The sequence below is a fragment of the Crocodylus siamensis genome, chromosome 4 (assembly GCF_052110815.1).
Source record: "Crocodylus siamensis isolate JL-2025a chromosome 4, ASM5211081v1, whole genome shotgun sequence".
NCBI lineage: Eukaryota > Metazoa > Chordata > Crocodylia > Crocodylidae > Crocodylus > Crocodylus siamensis.
This window is the reverse complement of record NC_143398.1, coordinates 223,850,533-223,870,549: the sequence shown is the minus strand read 5'-3', so window position 1 is coordinate 223,870,549 and position 20,017 is coordinate 223,850,533.

The following is a 20,017-nucleotide window of genomic DNA, read 5'->3' as shown; positions in this document are numbered from 1 at the left end:
GGTGTAGGGGGCAAGCCTGGGCTTCCCCACAACCACATGGAGGGCTACTTGTTGCAGCACTACAAATCCCTGCCCACCTTTTCTAAGGAGAATATTGCTGCTGACATTGATGCCTCCCTTGGGGTGTCCATCCAGCTGTTGGGGCATGGGCTGCTCAATAGTTTTGCACTGTGTTTCACATCTCTGCATGCTTTGTGGGGAACCCAGGGCCAGAGCATTGTGGGAAGGCCAGGCAGGGAGCAGGGGAAGGGGCTGGAGCCAGGGTTAGGGGTAGGGGTAGAGGTGGGGGCTGGGGTAGGGAGAGCTCTCCCCCCAGTGCGGGCCTTACCACATGTTTGGGGCTGGCAAGGCTGGTGGTGTGGTCTAGTGATAGTGTCCACCTGTGCCTAGTGTCCTTGGTTCATGGTGCACAGGCACCTGGCCTCCCCACCCTCCCCCCTCCCTTCAGGAGGAATTGGTACTGCTGATGGCTGGCAAGGTTATGACCAGCTGCTCCTTGTGGTGAGATCTGTGGCTATGCAGCTGGTGAGACAGCCACTGGACAGGGCTCCCTGAGCTTCTAGTGGATCGGGGAGCTGGGTGATTTGGGATCCTGAGGGTCCCTACTTTGGTGATGTGTCACTGGAGGGGTCAAGGTGGGGCAGGGGCTTGGGTAGGCAACCCATGCTGGTGTAAACTTCATGGCTGTGTTCTGGGGCCTGGGGAGCCAAAATACAGGCCAGCTGCTGCATAAAGGGCACAGTCATATGTGCATGACTGGACCAATGACTGTGTTCAGTCATGGCTACCCACTGTGCCTGCAAAGCCTTGACCTTGATGTGGCACCAACTGGGAGTGCCCACACTCCCACCCCCCACCTGACAAGGCCTCATAAATGTGGGTGTTCAAGTGCCCATCCTGTTTGAACTACCTGTGCACCTTCACATCTCCCCAGTGTGCCCTGAGGTCACCAACCTCTTCCTGGGTTGAGCTGGGGCACAAGGTGGAGGGCATGGGTGTGCACATGAAGGCAGAGGCAGGCCTGGACAGGGAAGATAAGGCTATGCTGCTGGGTCCCGTGCCAGCTCTCTGGGTCCCTACACGGCTGTCCCACTATTCTGGCCGTTGGCAGCTGACAGCAGTGCCCAGCATAGAGGCATAATATGAGACCAGGAGCTGTGCAGCTGAGGCTACGTCCCACAACACCTGCAGGTGTAGGGCAGACCACGGGGGTCTTCAGCAGGCAGGGACAGTGGGGCTATGGCCTGCCAAGGGGGAACAGAGGGCCAGCATTACCCTCAGGCTGCCTGTGGTCTGAGCCCCAGGCCAAAAAATGGCTGCAAGTTTTTATAGCCTGCAGCTATGGGTTGCCACAGATGCAGCCCAGCCCTGGGCCAGGAGAGGCTCCCTGTCCTGGAGCTGGCCTCAGGCCTGCCCCCTAGTGACAGGACAGACCCAGCTGCAAATTTGCTTCCAGCCTGCATCTACATGTCTGTTACTGTGCAGCTACTAATCATTCTTAAATTTGCAGGTAGCAAATTTAATCATGATTAGATATTTTTACTGCACAGTAAGGGCATGCACATGTAGACACTTACCTATACTGTGTAGTAAATTAGGCAACTGCACAGTAATGCATCTCATGTAGACACACTCACTCTGTTCCTAATAAGTGGAATAAAATCTGTCCCTAAATGTCTCTAGGTTTGTGTCCCTAGTAGGAAATTAATTAAATTTTCTATTAGAGTTCTTGATCTATCAATGCCCTTGAAAACTTGCTCATTTAAGTCAATAGAACTGCTTATATACCTGAAGTTAAACATATTCTTAAGTACCCTATTGGGTTGCAAAGAGCACAATTTATTAAGGTGTTACATGTTACAACAAATTATCTAGAGACTTAATATAGTTATTTAATAAGAAAAAATCTTTTATTGCCCCCCAAGCCCTTTATTTATTAATAATGTAGAAATAGATAATGTTACTAAGGTCTGAAAAAAACTAACTGGCTACAATTCTGGCATATCCAGAAATGGTGGTTGCCCCTCAGCAGCATTTTTCTCTCAAGCTGAGATGAGCAGGAAGCTGCAGTATAGTTGCTGAATTATAGATTTCATAGATTTCATAGACATTAGGGCTGGAAGGGACCTCAGAAGATCATCGAGTCCAGCCTCCTGCCCAAAGGGCAGGAAGTCAGCTGGGGTCATAGGATCCCAGCAAGATAAGCATCCAGTTTTCTCTTGAAGGTGTTCAATATAGGTGCTTGAACCATCTCCGATGGCAGGCTGTTCCAGAACTTGGGGGCTCAGACAGTAAAGAAATTCTTCCTTATGCCCAACCTGAAACGGTCTTGTAGTAGTTTATGACTGTTCGACCTCATCATCCCTTGGGGCGCTCTGGTGAACAAACGTTCCCCCAGATCCTGGTGGTCACCCCTGATAAACTTATAGGTGGCCATCAGATCACGCCTGAGCCTGCCTCTTTTTTAGGCTAAAGAGCCCCATGGCTCTCAGCCTGTTGTTGTAAGGTCTGTTTTCCAGACCTCTCATCATGCACGTGGTTCTTCTCTGGACTCTCTCAAGCTTCTCCACATCCTTTTTGAATTGTTGAGCCCCAAACTGGATGCAGTACTCCAGCTGCAGCCTCACTAAGACCAAGTACAAGGGGAGAATGACATCCTGGGATTTGCTTGAGAAGCATCTATGGATGTAAGCCAGCGTTTTGGTCACTTTATTAGCCACAGCATTGCATTGCAGGCTCATGTTCATCTTGCAGTCAATGATGACCCCCAAGTCTCTTTCTTCCATAGTGCTAGCCAGCGTAGCACTGCTGAGCCTATAAAGATGCTACAGGTTTTTCTTCCATGAATCCTTGCATTTTTTGGTGTTAAACACCACCAGGTTCTCATCCGCCCGTTTGCTGAGCCTGTCCAGGTCAGCCTAAATCACCCGCTTGTCTTCTGGTGTGGATGCTTTGCCCCAAAGTTTGGTGTCATCGGTGAACTTGGCCAGTCCACTTCTGACTCCACTGTCCACATCATTAATGAAGATGTTGAACAATATCGGTCCAAGGACAGAGCCTTGGGGGACCCCACTTGTCACAGGACACCATGATGAGTGACTTCCATCTATTACTACCCTCTGGGTCCGACCATGGAGCCAATTTTCCAGCCAGTGAATCGTGGCCAAGGCCACAATTGGCCAGTTTCGCCAAGAGGTGATCATGGGATACTAGATTGAAGGCTTTTTTGAAGTCAAGATGTATGACATCAATCTCTTCTCCCTTGTCCAGGTGATATGTCACCTGGTCATAGAAGGAAATGAGATTGGTCAAACAAGACCTACCTGCAAGAAACCCATGCTGGCTATCCCTTAGGATGTTGGCGTTGGCCAGTCCATTAAGGATGGCCTCTTTAATAAACTTTTCTAAGATCTTCCCCGGGATAGAAGTCAGGCTGATGGGCCTATAGTTAGCCAGATCCACTTTCCTCCCTTTCTTGAAGATAGGCACCACATTGGCCTTCTTCCAGTCTTTGGGCACTTCACCAGGGTTCCAGGAGTTTTCAAAGATCCATGCCAGAGTCTGGGCTATGACGCTTGCCAGCTCCTTGAGTACCCTTGGGTGTAGATTGTCAGGGCCAGCTGACTTGAAGGTATCCAGCTTCTCAAGGTGTTCCTTCACGAGGTCAGCATGAATGGAGGGCAGGGGATCTCCCTCACCCAGACCTCCCTGTCCTGTAGCCGGGCATGGGTGTCCCATGGGACTGATGAAAGACTGACGCAAAGTACCCATATAATAGGTTGGCTTTTTTCTGGGCGTCAGTTGTCAGTTGCCCCATCTGGTTCAGCAGGGGTCCAATGTTGCCCTTGCTTTTTCTCCAGCTCCCCATATATCTGAGAAAAGACTTTTTATTGTCCTTGATGCTGAAGGCTAGTTGGAGTTCAGTTGCAGCCATGGCTTTCCTGATTTGCTCCCTGCAGGACTGGACCAGTGCAGAATAATCCTCCTTGGATTATAGGCCTTTCTTTTTAGCCTCAGGAGGTCTGCTAGGTCCCTGGAGAGGCGGGGTGGGGGGGGGGCTGCTGTGTCCTCTTGCTGCCTTTCCTCCAAGATGGAATAGACTTAGCTTGTGCATTGAGGATCACTCCCTTGAGAAGCAACCACTCTTCTTGAACTCCCCTCTCCCTGGGGTCTCGGTCCCTTAGGGTATCACTGACCAGCCTCCTGAGCTTGTTGAAGTCAGCTTTTCTGAAGTCAAGGACTTCTGTGTTGCTGACTGACTTGCCAGCTTTACGGCACATGGTGAAGGTGATCAGCTCATGGTCACTGTCACCCTTGGTTCCCATCAATCGCTAGGTCGCCGATTAGGTCATCCCCAGTAGCCAGTACCAGGTAGAGCAGCGCTTTGTCTCTCATTGGCCCATAGACTTCTTGAGTCAGGTAGAGGTCATCCATGCACGAGAGGAAGTAATTAGTAGAACCCCCGAACAGGAGGAAAGAAAGGCAGGCTGGGTTTCATACTTCTTTGAATAAGATGGATTTTAGATGATGTTGCCCATGTTTCTCAGGGCACTATTTCCAGGATTATTGTTTTTTGCCTATATTCAGGGTAGACAAGCTTTCATGTAAAAAATAAATTGAATCATATTTTAGGGAATTAATTTAATTATACAGTCAAGTACCAGAAAGGTACTGAAAACCTGCTAAATGTTTAACATAAATTAATTTACATTAGCAGCAAAGAGTACACATATGAAACTAAAAAAAAAAAAAAGTAACTAGCAGAAGTGTAAGCCAATGCAATTTAAGCAAAAATATAATGCAGAGCATTGGAAAAAGTATTTTGAGCCATTTAAAGTCCTAATTCTTTACAAGTCCATTTTAACATGTAGTCACACAGAGCTTAGCATTTTATGTCACTTTTGACCAAAATATGCTGCTTTTCACATTCCATAAAAGTTAGAAATATGTTGGGATTATTGTAACTTTTTTCACCCGAGAGTGCTTCACAAACATGTATATATATAATATATATGGTAGTGTAAGAATGATGTTGTAGCTATTATTGTCCAGAAATTGAGAGAGGCAAGGATTTCTTAGGGTGATACATTTTATTGGTCCAATTGGCATAAAGACAGACAAATGTTTGAATGCAAGACATTCTTCCTAACGAAGGTCTAACAAAGAAGGTCTTGTATTCGAAAACTTGCCTAATTTTATCCCATCACTGGAGTAGAACATGGTACCCATTTAAAAGTCTCCAGCTGCACTCCTACCATAGTTTAGGAGGAGAAATAATGGTTAGTGTACCCAGCTGAAACTGCAGGGGGCATTAGGGCTCACTCCAGTTTCTACTGACATCAGTGGAATCCAACTTTCAGGGGAGGTAGATTAGGCCTGTTGGTTGGTAGAGTGTGATTACATGAATTGGCGTTTGATCAGTAGATTATGTCTAATTTTTTATTGTTGTTTAATCATTCTTTAGTGATCATGAGGTCAGAACCTCAGTTTTATGTCTATTTGATGACAATTCCAGCAGCAGCATGATGACTAGAGCTGTGCTTGGTCACTAATTCAGAACTGACTCAGAGGGACAGCTGCCACCTTCTGAATCACTAACTATTCATACAACACCCTAGATTTACATTCACTGGAGGCCTTCCAGTCACCTAACAACCAGGCATGACCCTACATAGCTGTGAGAGATAGTAGGTCCACAGCCTAAATTTGCAGTGTAAACTGTGGCTATACTGTCCTGTTATTTCCAATCCCTAGGAACAAGGCAACTACAAAAATACCTGGCATTACACTTTTCAGAAGCAAGTCTGTTTTCATTTTACCTGCTATGCTTGCCATACCCACCAGAGACTGCCCCTTTCCCTTCACTTTTAAGTGATGGAACAGCTGGAGGCTGGGTGGTGATGTCAGTTGGAATGGCAGGTACAACATAAACAGAAGCAATCTATTGAGAGAAAAAGAGAGAGGAAAAAAAAACTCTTGGGGAAGATTTTAAAAGTTTCCTGATGGATCAGCATCCTTGAGATTAAACATTCCCATATGTAAGTTGACATTTTAAAACATAAGTCTTATGAAAGATAAGAAGGAAATTGTGAGAAATGCAACCTTAAATATTTTGAAGCATGACTTCCTGGATTATGTGGCAATTGGCAAAACTTTCAAGGAAAGGATGCACTCAGAATCATCATAGCATAATATACTTACTTGCCTCTTACTTTTGTTCTAGAGCTTTAATATTTTCATGTATGAATGCTGCTGGTACCTATGGAATAGAGTTGCAGAATCTCTAGAATATTGTTTTTAATCTCTTAGACAGATGTTTTAGATCAATCATTCAGAATGTATCAGTTTAGCAGTCAAGGAAGCACTGTCAAAATATATTTGCTGTGAAGGGGACAAAACTGTAAAATAAAATTGAACTTATATCCCTATTTGGATGGGAATCATGCTTAGCTGAGGATCCCCAGGGGCTGAATGCAGTGGTCTATCCTGTGTTAAGAAAACAAACAAATGACAATATTCTACAGTTATCAACTATGCAGTGCTTTCAAGATGTAGTGGGACCACTACTGTTCAATATTAAACTAGTTTTTAAAAATATAAGGAGTGGCCCCCTTGCTTGCAGTTAGCTGACAGGTAGGAAAATTACTGGCAACAGTTTTGAATCATTTAGGCTCTTGAAAGTCCAGTTTTCCTATTTCAATAAGGTGCAATGCAGAATCAGAATGGTAAGAAGGATGTAGTTTAGTTTAGGTATCAGTTGGTAACCTAACCTGTGTCCAGTAAATCCAGGCTGCAACAGCTGCTATTACATCTTCCTTTTCTGTATGAAAATCCAAATAAAACATATTGGCTAAAACTAATGACTAAAACCCTGACAGCCAATTAATAAAATAGACAAATAGAGAGGTCTCATATGGTGGTCACACAGACAACCTAAGCCCCTTGCACAACAGGGGATTATTTTGCCTCTCATTGGACATCTGTCAACAGTTATCCCATCACTCATGTTCCAAAAACATTTTTTTTAATGTGGTGGCCTATTCAACCATTGAGATAGCTCTCTGCTTGGCACCATGTTTTTGTCCAATCATGCTGTGATGAAGCAGTATAAATGTCCATATTGAAATTGCAAATGTATCCAGGGTTTCACAAAGAACCCCATTTCTGTGTTGTCATCAGAGGGTTTCTCCATCGCATGGACTTTGCTTTTGCATTTCTTTACAATTTCTTTGCATTCTTTTTGAGAGCTTTTACATAATGTTGGCTTTACTTGTATGCGTGTCATCATAACTTGTGCTGGATTAGTACTTGTTGTGTGGTGATTTCCTCTTCATTTATTGCAACCAAATTTGGTCTATCATTTGTTTACCCTAATTTTCTCTCTTTGTGCCTTGGTATGCATTCTTAATTGGATGCACTCTACGTTCATTTACTGATTGTTAACACTTTCATGCAGGGAAATATACTTTTCAATACCTTTACAAGTAAGTCTCTATTTTCTAAATTACTCTTAAATTAATTTTTCATTGTGCTGATTATCACTTGTACCACACGCAAGTTTGTCCATTTTTAGATCACTTGTTAACCATTCAGATTCCCAGGATTTACTTTTATTCTGTAGGTCTATAACAGTTTGGTCAATTTTGTCTCCTATCCTTTCCCCAGTGTCATTCTTGCACTGATAGAAATAATTTTGAAAGCTTTGGATGTCTTTAGCACAGCAGTCTATGTGTATTTCATACTTCCACTAGAATTTACTGTAGACTTCCAGTGCCTCTGGGCCACATATGGCTGGGTGAAGGACACTACCTTTGTCAGTTCTTTTTGATTCAGGGGCTTTCAGGAAAATTGAGAGTCACTCCAACCATCATTTCCAGCTGTCTTCTACATTTTCCCAGTTGAAGTATTGAGATGGCTTCATCTGATCTGTTTTTGCCAGAGTTTGTTTAAGAACTTTGAAACACACGTCTGGAATGGGACAATGACAGGCAATCAGGCAATAGATGATAATTTTGGAAGAGTCCGCAAGAATGACTCTTCCAGCTCACTCACATACCACAAGAGAATCTATCTTTTAAGAAACTTAAGATTTTTAGTAAAATAGAACAAAATCCTCACAAAACTTCAAGGCATCTGCAGGAAAAGAGAAGGAACGATCATGGCATTGCCCCTACAATGGCAAGGAACATGGTAGCTGAAACGTACCAATTTGCTTGCAGAAAGTGACCCGTGCACCATGTGACAGGAATGCAAATATAAAAAACTCCTAAACCAACAGTTTCTGACTACTAAGGGGAAAAATGTTTCTCAACATCAAATCTGGTGATCACTTTAACCATGTGAGCAAGACGCACCACCCAAGCATCTGAAAGATTTCTCAGAACCAGTCAATACTTGCTCTGAAATTCTGCATCTGAAGAAGGAGGTGGAAGTTAGTGGGAGGGGAGCCATATCCCTAACTCTGCCCCCACTAAAACCCACAACATACAATCAACCAACTCCAAAATCTAGAAGCCATGTTATGGATCAAGCAAGAAAAAAAGTCCTTTCTGTCCCTTGGAGCTGACCATGGAATTAATTAACTACCAGGGAAATAAGGCATAACCAATATTTTTTAGCATACTGAAAGCTCAATAGGAAATGATAGGGAAGGAAAGAAGTCCAATCCAAAGACATCCATCATAACTACCTGGCACAAGCATCCTCAAACAGATATCAAACTCATCTCAAACTCCCCACTATGACAAGTTTACCGTCCTCATGGTCAGAGCTGCTCAGATGCTCACTCTGCAGTAACCTCTAAATATCTCTAGTTCTTACATCCTGCCACCTGATCTTGCACTCAACAAGATCAAGAAACCCCATCCTTTCAAACAGCTACACACAACAATTAAGTCTCTTTTCAATGCCCTCCTGCAGATACCAACAAATGAAACACCTAAACCTTTATATCAAGCTTTAATTAGAAATTAAAGGATCTTTCCTATCCTGTCATAAAATGTCTGTCTTGAACTGACCAAGTTCCATCTTGAAACAATTTTCTTTGCTTTCACTTCCCTGTCTGGAGCACCTCTGATTTCTACACTAAATTTATTCATGATCTGTCTGTACCCAGGGATATTCTGCCAGTATTATCAACTTAAATAGACAGTCACCTTATCTAGCATTAAACTCAATACTCTGATTGTATTTATAAAGAATATAAATGCCTTTCATTTAGTTAGGCCAAAAAAGTGAGGCTTTTTTAATTTCCTCTCACACAATAAGTTGAAAACTATGAAACTATGAATAAGTTCTCTATTCTTGTAAGCAACAATGTTAAATAGCCCTTTTTACTTGAAGTCCTCCCTGTAGTGACCAGATCTCTCTATACAATATTCTAAATTGTATTTCACCAATACCTTGTACAAGGACCTTGGAAGAATTAGTAAATTCTTCCTTGCCTCTACTAAAAATATGTTGCTTAGTATATGCTAGGATCATGTTGTTTGTTTTCAGTCTGTTTTCAATGAATCACTCATGGCTCATAGTTAACATAAAATCAACCAACCTACCCAGATCCGGCTCTTCTGTTGCCTCCAGTTGATCAGCCTGCAGTTTATAGCATAAGATCTCATTATCGGTCCAAAAGTTAGCACTTTTTGATATTACATTTCATCCCATTTTTATTAATTCAGTTCATAAAGTCACCCAGTTTGTCCTATTTGATAATTTAATACTCCTCAGTGTTGGCAATACCTCTCACCTGTGTGTCAAACTCAGAGTTGAGGAGCATACACCTAGTTCTTGTTCCAAGATCACCAACGGAAGTATTAAATGGGATTTATTTCTACCACTGATAAAAAAAAAAAATAGAGACCAGATCAAGGGAAAGACATTGAACTTTATTTCTTGATCCCAGTCACTTGTTCTGGCTAGGGTTACAAAAACTGAATGCTCTCTTCACAGAACAGAGATCAATTTCTACTGATTTCAGTGCTTAGTTTTACATCCTCTTCTTACACAGAGATGTATTTCACAGAGAGGTCTCAGGACAACTTTTCTTCTCCCTGCCTGTGTGGAGAAATCTTGTCTCCATGCTCACTCCCAACAGGAGGGCATTGTGCTTGGCTTGTGCTCTGGTGTTTCTTGCAAATTTGCACAGCATGATCATTTGCTTTGGACTGCATGATGGTCCAGTTATGTATCATTGACTGGCATGCCTGGAGCAGTAGGTGGCTTCCATTTGGGGGATCAGGGTGTAATTTTCTTCTGACATCCGATTTGGCCAAGTGGTCCTGGTATTTTTTTTTTCTTCTGCTATTTCTTACCAATAGGTATCATGAGCTAAAAGGGCTTTCCTACAGGTCTTTGTTTAGGGACATGTGAAAGCTTTCTGGTGGCAGAAGCACAGAACCTTGTGATTGGTTAAACATCATTCTCAAAATAAAATTAAGTAAAATAAAATCACTGTAAGGATCCTGTGTTGGCAGGGAGATGAACCATGTGAACTAATAGGTCTTTTCCACTTCTAATTTCTATTCTAAAATGAATCTTTGTTACTGTTCTCAGACATGGAGCCAACCATTAGTTACAACAGATATTTCTTTTTCTGCTGCCCTGTAGCTCAGCAGAGAGGCTTTTAAAGCAAACAAACAAACTGTGAGAAACCGAGGGAAGATATGGACTGGCCCACTCATTAGTGCTGGAATGTGGAAACTATGAAGACTTTTTTTTATTACCAATGCTGGAAAGCACAGTCACTGAGTGGGCTGGCATACAATTTATACTACATGCAGTAGTTAAAAAAACTGCAAAGATGGGTGTAACTCTGGGCTTTAGTACAACTGGCCTTTCAGCCCCCACTTGAGATTTGTATATCCCAAGGGGAAACCGTGGTTTGGAATAAGAGTGTGCATTTAATTTCACTCAGAAAACTTATTGGAGTTGGCACTTCAAGAAAGAATCTGAAGTGTATTTTTTGTCATGATTAGTAGCCCCCTTACCACTACGTTTGATTATTTTGGAAAGGGAAAAGTTAAATTCCTATAAAATATTGATTTACAATGCATGATCATCCAGGTAGGGTGCATGCATTCTGCCAACTTGATCATGAGACTCAAATCCTATTCTAGCTCATTGCTGTGAGAAAATAAAACTAAAATGTAAAAAAGTTGAAAACACATCCTCTGATTACTCAGGGAATTTTCTTAGTCATACGTTATCTTTCCTTGCAGTTCAAGTTGTTCTGTCTCCACTGAAGCCTGTAGCAGAAAACTGGCCTGACACTTTCCCCTTGATTTTTAATCTAGAGCAGCCAAATTTATTTTTATCTTATGTCTTTTTTTCCCCCATGGTTATGCAAATCATAGGAATAGGGAACAAGGGGGAGATCTAATTTTAAAACAGCAAGTAACTTCCTGTGGAAGATTTTTTTTCAGTTACTTTGATTAGGGCTATCCTGGGTGCTTTTGTGAAGATGTGGCTACCTCCAAAGATAACAGGGTAGGCGCCAAGTGGGTAGGTTGAATATTTTCCTAGCAGACACATTACTTTACCCACAGGATTGATGGTTTTTGCTTTGACATTCAGTTCAACTTTTTTGGAAGTAAAACATTATATCTTAAGGAAGACTAGTTTCTGAAATGGCATCTCTGTGCAATTGTTTGCTGTAGAAAATTGGGTGTGTGATGACAAGGGGAGGCAAGGAGGAGTAGCATAGGAGTAATGTGGGGCTTCAGTACTTTCATTATGCACTCCAATATTCCTTATTTATTTTTATTTTGGGAAATATGCTCCTTACATTTTAATATATTTTTGTCTGTCTCACTCCTCTTCTATATCTGGACCAGAAATGAGTTTTTAAAACAGTAGATATATTTTTATTTTGCAAATATTTTCTAGTCTCTATTTTTACCCCTGTCTTCTCTTGAATCTGTGTAACATCCTGTTAACTCTATTCTAGCCTAGTAGATACTGAATGAGCTGAAAAGGTTAAAAAATCAAATGAATAATGCCAGCACGATTACACATGTGCATATGCTGTCCATATATGGTGCATATAGATCACTGAGATCGTGAGCTTGCATACTATGTTTGAGAAATAATTTTCAAACAATAGCCATAACTTCTATCCTTTTATTTATTATTGGCTCAGCTGATGATCCACTCTTTCCCTTTTTCAGTTATCTGGTTCTGAACCAGCATTCCTTGACTAGCTCGCTCTGTCTCCATCCTCTTATCCTTTAGCCATTGGTAGTGCCTTGATATGAGGATAACTGGCTTCCAGTAAACAGGGGTGTCATCGGTGTGAGTCCATAGATGACTGAAGAAGAAGATCAGAGATCCACGTTTGACTGCAGACATGGCAAATGGTGCCAGGAGGAAGGAATAGATCTTAGTGATGTCAGGTCATAGCTCTTTCCCTTTTATCTCTCTTGTCTATCTGCCTCCATAGTGAGGTGAGTTTGTTCAAAATGATCAATGCCTTTTGTACATCATAGTGCCACTGGGGACAATTGGGCGCATGAGTCTCCCAGGCATTGACGTTAATATCTCATTTTTTTAGATTGGCTTTCAAGGTGCCTTTGAAACTTGCCCACCTCTAGAGTAGTGACCATGGGTGAGTTGGGAGCACAGGACCTGTTTTGGGAGCCAGTGGTCAAGTATCATTATGACATGTCTTGTCCAACAGACCTGGTCACATATAAAACTGTGTTTGAGCCAGAACATTGATGTTTGTTCTTCTGTCTTTCCAGCTGATATGGAGGATTTTCTGAAGATACAGCTGATGGTAATGTTCCAAATCACTCAAGTGTTTCAAGTACTCCAGTTTTCATCCTTTAAGTACCATCTCCGGCCTTGTACCTCAGGAAATTTTTCATAATAAAAAATGTTCATTGGAACTCCTGTTCCAACAAGCTTCTCTATTTCAAAAGGGACTTATGGCTATGCTTAAGTTCTGAAATCAATGGACTGTAAACATACTTATGTGTTGTACTAAATAGGGGTGGATTTAAAGATGTGCTTAAGTGTCTCTGTGATCAGCCCTTCAGAGTTTTGCATGCTTAATGCCTGTGACAATAAAGTCAACTGATCTAGGTGTTGTTAGCACCCCAGAAGTGATGCAAATAGGGGACAGCTGAGACACTGATGAGGAACAAGATGCAAAATAAATAGCTGCTACCGCTCCTAGCTGGCTACAGCCCAGGGCTGGGAGATGCCACTGCCCTGGGCACAGAGCAACTTTATTTAGCCTCTCCATCCCAGGTATTAATGGTTTGGCCCAGAATGGTGTATATGCACACATCTATATTATTCAACTAGTTATTTTATCATTAGTGCCCTTAATGCTTAAATTGTCTGGAAGTCAAGTTTTAGTTTGAACTTTCCAATTCTTTTTGATCTGGGTAGAAAATAGAACACAGCTACCCTTGTTTGGGTGTCCTGTGAAAATGAAGTAAGATCTTTGTTGAATGCTAGCTAAACTAAACTAGTTCTTTAGTGCTCAGATACTGAGCTCATTGGTCTTATGACTCTCAGTGCAGGCTAAATCAATCTGGAGCCCAGCAAAGTGAAAGAGTTAAGCCTGTTCTCCTCTTCTACTTGGCAGAAAGTTTGCAGTTTAAAATTACATACTGACTCTGGTGTAGAGACACAAGAAATTATAGAGCAGACACTGTCCAGGACAACGTATAATTTAAAATGTACTAAAGAATGTATACCACATGGCAAAGTAAGTGAAGTGCTTCTTCAAATATAAGTGTTTTGCATAGAAAGGCTGTAATTATCCACTCCTAAGGAAATGTTTGCATTCATTCTAAATCAATATTTACTATTCATCTCTTGTGTTCAACAAAACAGGGATTTAACATTTTTTTGTTTTAATGAGGTACTAAGACTACAATAATACTACAATGTAATTGTCTTGATACAAAATATTGCTAAGTTGCATTGCTATTTCTGGAAGAAACAGTTTTTTAAAAGGAGGGGTATCCCTATTTGTGAAATGTTACTACAGTAACACACAATTCAAACTCAGCCAAGCAGGGAGACTCACCACTTTCAAAGAGAAGTTAAGCTGCCTCTCTGTTAAGGCCCTTAACTAGGATCATTCGGGTGAGTCTTCTCTCTCACTCTCTCCCTCTCTTTCCCCTGAAAATATGAATCTCTTTATAATGATGCCTTTTCAGCTGGTGTCTCAACAACAACAGCAACAACAATATAATTATTTTTTTCTGGTTTGGGGATTTTTTTCCAGTTAGCATCTTCCTTTGCTCCCTAGCTGAAAGACTGTGAACAGTGTACAATAATTGGAGCAGATTATTCTCTCATTCTGACTGGTTTAAATCCACTGAGGTGAATGGACTTATTCCATATTAAGATCACTAAATGAATGGACTTTTGATCATTATTTTTCTTATTTTATGGAATTATACTTCCATTTTATTTTGTTTCTTACTTTAAAGGAACTCATATGAAAAAATTAGGAATGCTTGTCTTGTGTGAGGAATAAAGTGAACCAAATAGTTCTTATAATACTGTAGTGGACTGTTCTCATTTAAAACACTGGTTCTTCCTATGTTAAAATCCTGATGAGCTCAATAAGGCTCTGATCTTTGATTGTACAAAACTGAGTAGGATGTACAGATGTAAAAGGCTTTCATATAGGTGCTTCAGCTTTTGGTCCTGAATAGAAAGTTGAAATGCTAGAATCTTACTCAGACACTTCAAAATCTTAAAAAAAAGAACCCTCCCCCCTCTCACCCCATATTCTTCCCTTTCTCTATATAGTTCATAGATAGGATGTTCCCTTTCTTTTTTTTTACAGTCCAATAATGTTCCACAGAAACAATCCACTTAATCATATATTCTGCAATGGTAACCTCCCATTTAAATAAAGAGGAAGTGCTAGAATTAAGGTATTTTTGTTCTTTGAATTAACCTTCTGTTCTTTAAGCAGCAATGTCCGATTTTTGGCATTGGAATGACTCCATTTCAGAATTCTTTTCTGAAAACGTATTGGTTTGAGCAACTTTTCTGTCCCAGTTCAAAAAATCTTGTCTGCAGAACTTTCAAGTATTGTGGTTGATACCATGTTTGTCTGAAATGAAACTTCAAATATGTACACATTCAAATGATCAAATGATAAACAATACAAATGAATCAAATTGGATCAACTGGAAATGCTATAGATATAAAATAATTCTTAACATCAATTTTTGAATACTTTTTCTTTTCTTTACCAGTTGCTAGATATTATCCACCATTTGGCAGGGCCTGACTTACCTCCATCAAAGATAAATACTTACTTTCTGCTTCTATAATTCATGGTATGGACACAGGGCCCTGACTAAATTATAGTCTTGTATACAAGAAATTTATTCTGTTTCTTTCTCTATAGAAAGTTTGAAATCCATTCTTGTTCCTTAAGAAAATCATTCACATAAATAGGCTGAATAGTCCTAAGAGAAGAACAGCCTCTTTCTGCAGGAAATGCTACCGTAACTGGTGTTTTAATTCTCAAGATATCACTCTCTCAATGTAGAGGGTGACAAAAGGCTATATAGTGCCTAATTATTCAAGAGTGATCCAATAAGAAAGCAGAAGGTTAAGAGCAAGTTCCTAAAGTCTGTAAAATCAATGGGACACTAGAAAGGGAACTGAAGTGTACCAGAAGGGACCTCTTGAGGGTCATTAAAAAAAGGAGAAACTGATTATGAACAGAGCTTTTACCCAAAGAACTGGAGGGGGCCAGGAAAACTATTCTACTGCACTCCAGTTAAATGTCTAATAGTGTAGACATTTTCTACACAGCCCATAAAGGATAATGAGGAAGGCTTTGATAGCTTTGAGAAAGTTGATCTGAGCATGTATTCTCAGAGCATACAGAGACTGAGAAAAAGAAGATGCTAACTGAATACTGTGAATATCACTTCTATAATATTTTAATCTATTAAAAATAACAAAAAGCCTAATGTTAAGATGCAAAAAGAAGCAGAGGCTAACAATGTAACTCAGTGTTAAAAAAGCCACTCTGTGATCTCATCTTGAAGAGTATTCATAGAGATTCAGAAATGACTTTAAGGATGTGTCTCTATGGGTCTTACATGTCAAACTGATAGATGCTCTTTAAGTAGGTAGGGTAGCAGATTATATTGTGCACTGGACTATGAGACACTTCCATTTGGAACCCCTCCCCCCCAAATTATCTCCTATTTGAATTAATTATATAGGTTCTTCAAATGATTGTACATCTGCTTGCAGATCTTCCCAACATAGCTAAAATTTCAGTAGACGTAGTTACAGTTTTAAGGCCGCCGTTTACATGCATAAATTGAACCTGAGTCAGTCTGTTAGTGATACAGCAAAATCATGCCGCTTTTTTATGTCATTATTCACTGCCAGTATTAAATCCAATTGGAACTTTGCTTTGTAACTCTAATTTATTTTAGATAAGAGTTGGAGGAAACTCAGGTGGTAAAAACTGCATTGAAATTAAAACCATAGAAAATATTCACACTGTTCTATGAAAGCTAACAATTCAAAGCTGAAGTTGCTAAGAAGCAGTTAGAATACAGTGCATCTAAAACTAGAAAGAATGGAAAGCCTTTGTGAATGGGACCGTAGCACAGTAAATGGCAAACTAGTTTTTTTACATACCATATTTACTTGAATCCAAGACAAGATTTCCACCTCCCATTTAACATGGGGGAAAAAAGTTCTTCACCTTGGGTTTGAGTACAAGGTGGTGGGAGGCAGGTGGCTGCTGCAGCTCTGGCTCCAACCCCGCCTTCTTCCCTCCCTCGCTTCCCCCCTCCCTCCCTTGCCCTCGGTCTGTTCTCCTGCCATCCCTGCATTCCCTTGCCTCTTGGTCTCTGGCTTCATCACGTACTGGGCTGGAGTGGGGTTGGAGCCATGCTGGAACTAGTGGGTAAGCAGTGGGGTGGGGGTGAGGAGAGGGAGCAGATGAAGGAAATGGGGGCAGAGGCTATGGAAACAGGTGGTGAGGAAGGCAGGTGGTAGTGGGGGAAGGCAGGTGTCAGGGCTAGAGGCATGGGGGAACAAGTAGCAGGGGGCAGGTGTTGTCGGTGCCAAGGGGGCAGATACAGTTGTGGGACAGGCGGGGGGGGGGGGGGAGTGCTGGGAAGAATAGGCAGCAGGTGCAAGCTATGGGGGGGAAGTGCAAGGGACTGAGCCCCTCCCTCTGCCTGCCCCCTTTTAGTGCTTTCTCCATTGCAATGGTGGTAGGGAACTAATATAAGATAGCCCTCTAATAATTAGATTCTATAAATGGACAATTATAACACATTTATAAGTTTTCCAGGTATTGAGCCTAATTATTATTGAGTCTAATTCAGAATCTTCTTGGATTTGGGTAAATACAGCATTAGCCAAATTTTATCCTGACTCTCATTTTATTCAATAGTACTGAAATACATCTAAATCAGACTCAGTTTATGACTTAAACATATGCTTAATATTAACTCATAGGTAGTCCATTTGAAGACTATTAGCACGCTTCCAGATGAGTACAGCTGTGTGGCATGTGGTGCCACAAACACGTTTGCAGTGCCAAGTACCACACAGTTCAATGTTCTCTGCGCTGCTCTCTTTTTTCCATCGTTTTTTTCTTCTGCTTTGTTTTTTTGAGTCCTGTATATCCAGGGGTGAAAAAAATGAATAGAAACAAACAAACAAAGCATTTGCTGCTGAAAAGTGGAGCCAGGCCACCCAGAGCTATGCAGTGGCTGCCAGCCAGGCTCTGCCTGGCAGGATCACCATGGCTGCAGCCCTAGGAGTCCCCCAGAACCCCAAGTAAAGCTGCTGGGGCCAGCACAGTGCTGGTCTCAGCCTCCCCTGCTGCCCCTGGGGTAACTTGCTGTGTGCCGAAGTGCGTGTGGCATGGGGGTTCCCTGGGAACAAGTAGCTGCATCACAAAGTGCAATGCCACTACTTGTCCCCAGGGAGCCAATCACCCATGCACATTTGGACATGTCCTTAATGTACAGTTTCAAACCAAAATTCACTGAAGTTGATAGAAAGACTTTAATTGACTTTAGTGGGCTTTGAATGGGGGCCTTATGCTTTGTTACAGGGTCACATAACTCAACTGTATGGCTAGGGACAGAAGTTACACATAATCAGTTTAAGTGATCGGAAACTGGGTTAAATCTGCAACAGAACAGAAGCTCAGTGCACATAAACCAATTTCAAAATGGCTGGAACTGGTTTAAGATAAACCTGGTTGAATGTAGTATCAGATTTAGCTGATTTGAGTCAAAACAATTTATGAAACTTCTGTCCCAGACCCCTTCCTGGTTCAAATTAAATTACAGTCTCCCAGCATCCTGGCATGCTTTTCAGCCCTGGGTTGGGCTGTGTTGAAGCCTGGCCGGGGATGCAGCCCAGTCTGCAGGAGGAGATTGCCCCACAGGTGAACCCTGGCTGGGGCCTGGGGCTGGGGGAGGGGGCATTAAACACCCCTTCCCCAATGAAACTTACTGCTGGCTGCAACTGTGGACTACAAATCCCAGAAGAACCTGGAAGCAGGAAAAGGAAGTGCTGAGCAACCCTGCAGAGTTATGCTGTAGTAATTCTGAACTGCAAATCCCAGAGACCTCGGGGACAGCAGGAAGAGGAAGTGAACACACAGGCAGAGAGCTGTGCTGTATTGCCTCCCCTGGCTTCTGACCTGAGCCACTGTAGGCATGTGACTGCATTTCCTGAATCAAAGGTAAATGTCTGTCTACTTCTGTTTTAATTTAATTTCTGCAGCTTAGACTAACTTGCAAAGACTGAATGGGTTCAGCCTCAGGCTTTTTGGTAGTGTGTACTTAGCCTATAGGATCTAGCTCTGAATTCCAAGTGCTGAAATATGTATTAGGTAACCACCATTTTTGGCAGCTGCCATATCCAAGTATTTGGAATAACAGTGGGGAAGGGAGAATCAAAATGGGAAAAATATGCCAAGCCACTTACTAAATACTAACTCTAGGAAAGAATTCAGTGTTGAAAATGAAACCATCGTTTAGCTTAAGCAGGTCAAAAAAAAATCAAAACCAACTGAAAAACATTTTTGACTGCCCTGTATCTAAAAATGGACCTACCTCATTCAGTCTATTTAAATTTTGTATATCCATGCCATTTGTATGCCAAATTTCAGGCTGATGGAAATTTAAATGGTTGAGTTATAAACTCTTGAAAAACAGGGTTTATAATGGGAACAGTAATTGACCCTTAACTACCGCATCAAAAATACAATACTATAATACAAAGCTCAGTGCTTGGGATCCCATCTCTGTTTCTGACCTCAGGTTGGCAGACTAACACCTCACCACAAAGCCAACTAATGTTTATATTTTAAATTTTTTCTGCAACATGGTAAAAAGAGAAAAGTTTATAGGAGTAAAATCATGTTGATTAATAATTTATAAATCCTCTCTCTCGATTTCATAGATTCATAGACATTAGGGCTGGAAGGGACTTCAGAAGAACATTGAGTCCAGCCCCCTGCCCTAGGGGTCACAGGATCCCAGCAAGATAAGCATCCAATTGGCTCTTAAAGGAGTCCAGAGTAAGTGCTTGCACCACCTCTGGCGGCAGTCTGTTCCAGGTCTTGGGGGTTCAGACTGTAAAGAAGTTCTTCCTTACGTCCAGCCTGAAATAGTCTTGGAGAAGTTTGTGACCATTTGACCTTCACTTCAGGGGGGAAGTGGACAACACTGAGAGGGTCCAGAGGAGGGCCACCCAAATGATCTGAGGACAACAGGGCAGACCCTACAATAAGAGACTGTGGGACCTCAACCTGTTCAGCCTTCACAAGAGAAGGCTGAGGGGGGACCTGGTGACCATCTATAAACTCACTAGCGGGGACCAGAAGGGTTTGGGAGAGACCTTGTTTCCCCTACCACCCCCTGGCATAACAAGGAATAACAGCCATAAGTTGTTGGAGAGCAGATTTAGATTAGAAATCTATAAGAACTACTTCACAGTTAGGGTGGCTAGGATCCGGAACCAACTTCCAAGGGAAGTGGTG